Genomic DNA, 9,394 nt, shown 5'->3' on the forward strand with positions numbered 1-9,394 from the left:
TTTCCACTCCCAAAGTGTAATTTCAACATTTTCTGATTTAAATGGTGTTCACACAAGTGTTAACCCAACTCAACAGAGATGTAATTAAGCTCCTCCTGCCCACACCTGCATTTCAGTTTGAATTGATTGGTGAAGAGAACAGTTAGTTACAGAACACTGAGAGAACAGCAACAGACATGCACGGTGGACAAGTCACATTTTCTTCAATGCGTGTTCTTCTAACATGATTTCATGGTAAGTGCAGACTTATTGAAATAATTACATATGTGTGCTGCTGCTGCAGAGTGCAGACTGCATTAATGTAGCTACATTAAAATTAGACCCTGACTGATCTGCTGGTGGTAGTGTAAGGTAGGATGTTGTTGCTGGGAACAGAGCGGCATTCCGACGCATCGCCGTTCCGACTCCCCCCCATTTCGACACACCCCCATTCCGACGCACCCCCATTCCGACGCACCCCCATTCCGACCCAACACACAACCCCGCCTCCCCCAGCCCCCACCAAGCACCCCACCCTCCGAAACGGCGTCCGAAACGTAGGCTACACAATCACCCCCCCCCCTCCGGAATTTAAACACCGCCAACGCACAGGGAAAGGCGCACGTGTGTGTGTGCGCGCGCGCGCGTGCCAATTCTCACCTTTGTCGAAGCATAGGCCTATTAATCCGACCATTTTATTACATTAAATAAAGATCTGTCTCTGTTCATCTGTCCATGAAAGCAAACGGCACGGTCAGGATGACATGTGACATGACAGCGCACGAGAGAGAAAATAATAATAATTGACTGCATACGGTAGGCTATAATGAGTCCAGGCATCCCTGCAGGACACCCGCACCCTCCGGGCGTTCACTCCATTTGCTCGTGCGTACATGTGTGCGTGTCGTGTGTGTGTCAAAGTCAAAAGTTTTTTTATTTAAATACAGGTCATATTTCTATCCTTTTATTAAATACAAATAAACTTATACATGATGTACATCTGTCTCGCCTGTTATTACTTATTCTTGCTTTGTCTGCCATCTGGAATAGAGAGATTCCGTTTTTTTCCGGAACCGGTGGGGAATGTAATTATGTAAAGGGAGGCTGCCTTGCGCACAGCGAGAGAGCGAGAAGCTGAATAATTCCGGGAAAGTGCCTTCTTCTATGATTGATACTTTGATAGGACAGCCCACTTAATTTCATATATTCCCACTGTAGGCTGCATGTCAATTTTTGAACAGTGTAGGCTCTATCGTTTAATGTTGTCTCATACACATATAAAAAATCTGAACTGGCTGTAATTCTTTGCTTCTTAGCAAAACTGAACTTGTATGCATAATTACATGCTGGACATATCTGTTGCGTGTGTGACTGTGTGTGTGTCTTCAATTATGTGCCCACATCACCACGTCATTGCAACATAGGTAGGCCTATAGTAAATTTGACTTGCGCACCAGAAGGGAAACAAAGAAAAAGATGACCAAAGACGGTGAAAAGTGGAAGCGCTCTGAAAAGCGCTATGAAAATCTAAAAAAAAGAAAAAAAAATCTGGAAAATGAAATAAAAATAAATAAATCTGAATGAAGTTATCTTTAATTACATTATTATAAGTAATACTATTAGAGTTGTACTATTACTCGAACGAAAATAAAAGCTTCGGGGGGGGGAGGGGGAGATGCAATGCAAATGAAAGACATATACTGTGTATCCCTATTCCCTGACATAATTTTATAGCTAAACGGACAGAATTCTATTTTATTTGAATGATGAAACCCAGCTGCCATTAATAGTTGGAAATGGAAATGGAAATTGTGGAAATTGCGGAAATGGAAATTGCGGAAATTGTAATTGCGGAAATTGCGGAAATGGTGGAAATGGAAATTGTGGAAATTGCGGAAATTGCGGAAATGTGGAAATGCGGAAATGGAAATTGCGGAAATGGTAATTGCGGAAATGGTGTAAATGGAAATTGCGGAAATGGAAATTGAGGAAATTGCGGAAATGGAAATTGCGGAAATTGCGGAAATGGTAATTGCGGAAATTGCGGAAGTTGCTCTTCACTTATAACCAGGTAGATTGTTTTATTTTACTCAGTCAGCCATATCACTACTCATTTTTTTTCATGAAAAAGTTCATAGCTGGGTAATCTATTTTCAGGCAAATTGTGTTTATTGTATTTTATTTTACTCAGCCATAACAATTTATTTTCTGTTAACCAACTTGCTGGCTGGCAGGCAGGCAGACAGCTACTCATAGACAGGCAGACAGACAGACAGCTACTCATGGAGAATTGGACAGGCAGGCAGTCAGACAGACAGCTACTCATAGACAGGCAGACAGACAGCTACTCATGGACAATTGGACAGGCAGGCAGACAGCTACTCATGGACAATTGGACAGGCAGGAAGGCAGACAGCTACTCATAGACAGACAGACAGCTACTCATGGACAATTGGACAGGCAGGAAGGCAGACAGCTACTCATAGACAGACAGACAGCTACTCATAGGCAATTGGGCAGGCAGGCAGACAGCTACTCATAGACAGACAGACAGCTACTCATGGACAATTGGACAGGCAGGAAGGCAGACAGCTACTCATAGACAGGCAGGCAGACAGCTACTCATAGACAGGCAGACAGTAAGACAGCTACTCATTGACAGACAGACAAATAACTACTCATGGACAGACAGACAGACAGACAGACAGACAGACAGACAGACAGACAGGCAGGCAGGCAGGCAGCCAGGCAGCTACTCATGGACAATTAGGCAGGCAGGCAGACAGCTACTCATAGACAGGCAGACAGACAGCTACTCATGGACAATTAGGCAGGCAGGCAGACAGCTACTCAGACAGGCAGACAGACAGCTACTCATGGACAATTGGACAGACAGGCAGGCAGGCAGACAGACAGCTACTCATAGACAGGCAGGCAGACAGCTACTCATAGACAGGCAGACAGTAAGACAGCTACTCATTGACAGACAGACAAATAACTACTCATGGACAGACAGACAGACAGGCAGGCAGGCAGGCAGGCAAAGAGTTAATGTCGTAATTTTATCTACTGGCCCCTGGCCCCTTGCCATTTTTGTAATGTGGCCCACAGGTAAATCTATTTGAGTATCCCTGCCTTAGAGGCTATACGTTGCAACAGGCATAAGCCCGCGCGGCCCTCAACACAGGGCACGTTCGGAAATAGCGCACAGTGCGCACTGTGCAATGCAAACTAATAGGCGAGTGATTGGCTTTTGAGTCCAATCTGTAAATTAATTTGGTGTCTGACAAACTGTATTTCTTGAAGTGGTTCTGAAGGTATATCTAGGTTAAGGTTAATGGTGTCCGCTATCATCAATGTGTACTGCACTGTACAGTCCATATATTTGATCTTTATTAACCTATAGCCTACTGAATGTCAGTCTCCAGGTTTTCTTCAGATTGTGTACACTGATTTACTAATTATTATGACACATGTAGGCCTATACTGCACATTATGAAATCCACTTATGTTGAGATTCCTCTCTGAGCAGCTTTAAGCTGCATGGCTGTTGGTTTGTTCGATCCTACTAAGTAACGAATTTTGCTTATTCATACAGTACCCTCTACAAGCCAGCACATTTCAATGTTTTAAGTTAACATGCTGGAAAAAATAACAGATTTACAAGCTATCGACACATAGGCCTATATATGTACTGTACAGATTCGAATGTTAGCTTTTTTTTTTTAGTATGCGCCGCCGCGCAAAGTTATGCCGTATAATGCATTGCAGAATGCAGCTACATTCACGTCTTGTGGTCTGCACCATGGGTGGATATATAAGCGTTGTTCAAAAACGTTTGTATGGTTGTCGACAAGTCCTGCAAAGGAGCGATGCACTTCACTATTCTACCACAGTGGGCTATGCAATAAGTCTCTCTCTAGTCATGGGCTTTAAAGCGAGCTGGGCAGTGCGTGTCTGTGATCTGTTAGAGTGAGAGAGAGTTCAAATCGTGTCCTCCTTTTTTCCATTAGAATCAGTCCTAAAAGAGAGACCGGGTTCGCACTCTGTGTGTGTGTGTGTGTGTGTGTGTGTGTGTGTGTGTGTGTGTGTGTGTGTGTGCGTGTGTGTGTGTGTGTGTGTGTGTGTGTGTAGCATATATATATATATATAGCAAATAGCATATTCTGTCAGTATCGATCAATTTGTTCACATATATTTGGTTCAAAGTCCTGTGTGAACTAAACGGACCAAAATGCAACATATTTAAACATTTTGGTCTCTGATCCGGACCTTATAAGCGAACTTTTGGGTGTGGAAGATAGGCTTAAGGCTGCGCATTAGATACTACTCACAAGTAAGATAACATGAAAATATTGGATTAGTAGCCTATTCACAAGGAAGATTGAAAATAACAACAATAACAAGAATCATAGCCTAGGCCTATATAACAACAACAACAACTAATAATACAAATAATAATAAGATGATGACAACAATGATGATGATGATGATGACAATGTTTATAATACAATATATGTGACAAGCATTATATTATTGCGTTTTAACTCATCGAATGCGCAAAGCGTTTTTAAACGTTTTATTATAGCCAAGCGCAAGAAGCGCATAACGTTTTTATACGTTTTATGGGCCAAAAAACGTTTTTTTATTGATTACTATTGTTCAACTATATTTGCGCCCGGACAACTCATAATGTAACACCGATCGGCTCTAAAAAGAGTTAAAACCCCCCCCTGCTGAAAAGAGGTGTTGGTCTGAGAAGCGTCTGGCACCGCCTATTGGTTGGTCTATGCGAGGACGTACGACGTAATGGATACGGCCGTCCGGCATAGACCAACGCAGATGTCAGGGGATCTAAAATGGATGGGACAATGCTCTTGTTTGTGTGAATACACTCGATTCCCCCTCCCCTCCTGTTTCTACATGGTTTCTCCCGAGGGAGAATGGTGGGGGGGGGGTCTCTTCCTCTTGGATCGCATTGGCAGTTCCCCCCCCACTCCCGAGTCCCCACTGCTTTCAACTGCAAGGCTTGCGCTCTCATTCTCGGAACAAGATACAACGCGATTTGCTCTCTGCCCGTATATAAACCTGCAACGATCGGCATTTGATTTCATAACGTAACGTTTGCCAGACACATGTGGAGTTAGTCATGGACAGATTGCACATCATTATCGAGGGCCCGCCATGATACGTTGGTCGCTGATCGCAAGCCGTACTGCTGCTGCTGCTGCGCTGCTCGCAATCCAACCATCCAATCCATCCCCCTTTCTCGTTACAACAGGCTATTATAAACTCACCGTCGAGCAGCCTGCCCTGCACCTAATGTGATAAAATGAACGGCAGGACAAAATCGGATCGATTATTATCTGTCTATCAGCAACATACGGGTGTTTGTCTTGCAACGACAGGTGGTGCTTTCTCGTTTTTTTTCTTCCAAATACGTTGACGTGCTGCTTCTGCTGCCGCATCCATCTCGTTGAGTCGTTGTTTTTCTTGTTTTTTTTCCCAAACATGTCCAGACACAATCCGATCCAGTCTCGCGTCTCACCTTATAGATACGCGAGACTGGATCGATGAGGTTAGTGGTATGTCTGGACATGTTTGGAGCGGCACACGACAATCGACAATAATGTTGATTATGCAAGATCATTTCCTCAAAGCCTAGTTGCCCCCCCCCCCCCGTTACTGCGATTGTTTGTAGCTCGAATCACAGAATGAGTTCAATGAGCGTAGGGAGAGGGCACATATGGGGCTACGATTGAAGAAAGTTTCCAAGTCCGTTTTATGATCAGATAATGTGCATCAAGACTCTCTGCTTTCATAAGAAAAAAACTAATACTGTAATTGCGAATGCAATGAGCACTTACTATGAGACCTAGCAGATCACGTCTGTCTGTCTGTCTGTCTGTCTGTGTGTGTGTGTGTGTGTGTGTGTGTGTGTCTGTCTGTCCCGCTTACTGTATATGTGGACCTGGCCCTTTTGTGCCCATATATGGAGCTGAGTGATTTGTGAGTCATGGTGACATGAGTGTGATGGCGTGGTCCTGCTTTGGGGACTCCTTATATGGTTATGGCTGAGTCATGGTGACATGAGTGTGATGGCGTCTTTTGTGACCATATATGGAGCTGGCGTGGTCCAAGCACTACACCCTGCAGGACACCCTGCAGATCATGTCTGTAATTTATTCTAATTGTTATTGCAATTTACGATCTGCGTTCGCCTTCCGCGTTCGCGCGTCTTACTCGTAATAATAAAAATCACACCCCTGTGAAGTGAGCAGTGCAATGTTGTGAAGTGAGCAGTGCAACATTGCACTGCTCACTTCACTGGGGTGTGATTTCTATTATTATTACAGTATTAGTATTTTTCTTATGAAAGCAGAGAGTATTCTGTTTCATACGGTATATAGTATGTACATGTCGCTATAGGCCTTATTTTGTGAATATTTAGTTGTTAGGTCCATGCTCTCTAAAATTATCTTTTTCAGAGAACTTTAGAGATGGCATGGGCCTGAATAACTATTATTCACAAAATAAGGCCTATAGCGACATGTACATACTATATACCGTATGAAACAGTCGACTCTCTGCTTTCATAAGAAAAATACTAATACTGTAATAATAATAAAAATCACACCCCTGTGAAGTGAGCAGTGCAATTGCACTGCTCACTTCACAGGGGTGTGATTTTTCTGGGTGGTATTTTTCTTATGAAAGCAGAGAGTCTACTGTTTCATACGGTATATAGTATGTACATGTCGCTATAGGCCTTATTTTGTGAATAATAGTTCTTCGGGTCCATGCCTTCTCTAAAGTTCTCTGGTGGGCGCAAGCTGCATTCAATAGCCAATTAGTGACAAACTGTATATGTGTACAATGTGTACTGTTTTCCTCCTAAAAGTAGACATTCAGGGCTTTCATTCGGTATATGGTTTGTATAGGATATTATTTGTGCTCAATTTTATATCGGTCTTTTGAACTAAAAAAACTGAACTGAAATGTCTGTCAACTTCAGGCCTCCATATCTCTGTTGTTTTTTTTCACAAGCAGCGTGCAGGCAAAAGCAGGTGTTAGAAAAAGGTCAATATCTCCAGAATGGAAGATGGTAGAATCATAATTTTTTTTTTAAATTGAAGTGGACAAGTTGGGCTTTCTTTTTATTTATGCGATTGTGATTCTCGCTATAAGAGGCCCCTCGCTGTGGGCCCCCCAAAAAGCTCAAAAAGCCCATGTTAAGCCTTCAGCACCAGTAAGCCAGGGTCCGCTAGAACCTGTAGCAGTCTATGTGTTAATATTCCCACTGCAGGGCAACACGTAGGCCTACGTGACTGCTTTGAGGTTACGCAGCATGCAGGCTATATAATATCTTATCGATCATTGAAGAAGACTCGCTGTCCGGCAATCATACTCTGTCATCAGTATAATAATAATAATAATAATAATAATAATAATAATAATAATAATAATATAATAATAATAATAATAATAATAATAATAATAATAATAATAATAATAATAGAGATAGAGTCTGTCCGTCAGACAGACATCTCGACCGTACGGAAAAAAGGCCGCCTCCCCACGCACATGCACGGAGTGGGGTGGTGAGGGGGCTGGATTGATGTACGTATCGGAGGCGGGGGGGGGTCGGAGTGGCGGGGTCTTTCCCAAAGTGGAGAAACCCCGCCATTCCGATCAATAGGGTTCGGAATAGCGATGTGTTTAATCGTCGGAGTGGCGGGGAGAAACCCCGCCATTCCGATCAATAGAAGTCAATGATCGGAATGGCGATGCGTCGGAATGCCGGTGTGTAACCGTTGTTGCTACTTTAAGATAAGATACTGTTACTAATGGTACTTTTCTAATGTAGTCTCCAACTTTATCATGATGATTTACCATCATGACGGTTTTGCAATTCACAAGGAAGAAAATAAAAGCAGATTTTGGTAGCCTACTATAACTACTGCATATACTTCTAAGCTTCATTTGTAGTTGTGTTCATTTAATATTTATTTTATTGCAGGTCTGATTAAAAATGCTGGTCCAGGTACAGACAAATGCAGAAATATGTGAAATTAGATAAAGTTGAAGGACTGCTTGATTTTCTGCAGTTCCATGAAGGAAGGTAACATTACGCATATCATGGCACATAAAATTTGAACTCCTATAGTCCTAGTGGGGATGGGTTTTGTAAGGGAACATGTTCTAGGTTCATTTTAGCTGGACCACATACAGGCTATAATAGTAATTTGCATGACACTATCATGTCCTCCTTGCATGATGTAACATAAAGCTGTGTGCATGACATTGACAGTTTAAGTTCTGAGATTTCTTATGAGCCAAGTATGACAACACCTATTTATTAATTTTCAGGAACACTTCTATGATGCCCACAGCAACACAGGTCTCCCAGGAAGTGATGCTGATGCTGCAGTAAGTGAGTTGTATTCTTTTATCTTATTTGCAATAATTGCAGTTACAGATTCCATCACTATATGATTAATTTGGCTATGGGTGAATGTAATAAAAGCACCTTGGACAAAGGCACTATATAAATGCACCATTTACCATGCAATACGCTTCAATCATGAAAATAAAATAAATAAATAAAATAGCTAGGTGTGATGTGAAAGCATGAACTCTTCCTCAACTAAATGACTCCCTGTTCTCTCTGTTGTGACTGTCCTTAGCCTACGGCCCAGAAATGGCCTCCCTGGTGATGATGCTGCTGCATCTTCTTCCACCATCACCTTGGGACCCGAAGTCTCCAAAGGTCAATCCCTGTGATGCAGTTGAGTCTTTAAGGTAATGATGTTATAGAGATTTTAAAAAGCAAATAATGTCAGTCTTCAGGGTTGTGATTTTCATTAATGTAAAAGTAATTCCTCTTCTCTTCTGAGAAATGCTGCTTTTCCTAGACTTCACTTCATTCTTGTTTTATAACAGCCCTGTTACGCTCTATCATCAGTGTGTCAGTGTGTCTACTGTCTAGCATATTGGTAGTATGTCAACTTGCAGACTGCGATGTAGCCTACTATAGAGATTAGAGAGAGTGGCAAGATCTTCACAGCTGCACGTTAGTTCTTGTCTAATGTTTCCTTATCTCAACCCTAGTTATGCTGCAGTTTGGAAGAGCATCTACGCAACCAGGAGAATCCACGGCAGTACCTCCTTGCTGTTGGGCGTTAGAAGAGCAAGATCGACAGCTTCTACATCGTCATGGATCAGCACCTCATCCCATGCCAGGCAAACCGTTCACTCTGAACATTTGAACTTTCAAAGCACATTTTGTGTTTAATGTGTCTTCAGTGATTTAAATAGGTTTTCAATGTAATGGATGCCGGGGCCCCGGGGTGGTCTTTTTCCCAGGGACATGTCATGTGTCCGACTTCAATGACGACAGAGTACAGTATTGCAT

At 42.5% G+C, this 9,394-nt stretch overlaps 1 long non-coding RNA gene across 1 annotated transcript; it reads left to right on the forward strand.

Moving 5' to 3' along the window:
* Positions 1 to 7,949: 7,949 nt before the first annotated feature.
* Positions 7,950 to 8,778, forward strand: LOC308323183. Its single transcript, XR_013964804.1, has 3 exons — positions 7,950 to 8,101; positions 8,350 to 8,413; positions 8,667 to 8,778. It is a non-coding gene; the product is annotated as an uncharacterized lncRNA (long non-coding RNA).
* The last annotated feature ends 616 nt before the right edge of the window (positions 8,779 to 9,394 follow it).

Source organism: Protomyctophum bolini, assembly GCF_963924005.1.
Source record: "Protomyctophum bolini genome assembly, chromosome: 10".
NCBI classification, from domain to species: Eukaryota; Metazoa; Chordata; class Actinopteri; order Myctophiformes; family Myctophidae; genus Protomyctophum; species Protomyctophum bolini.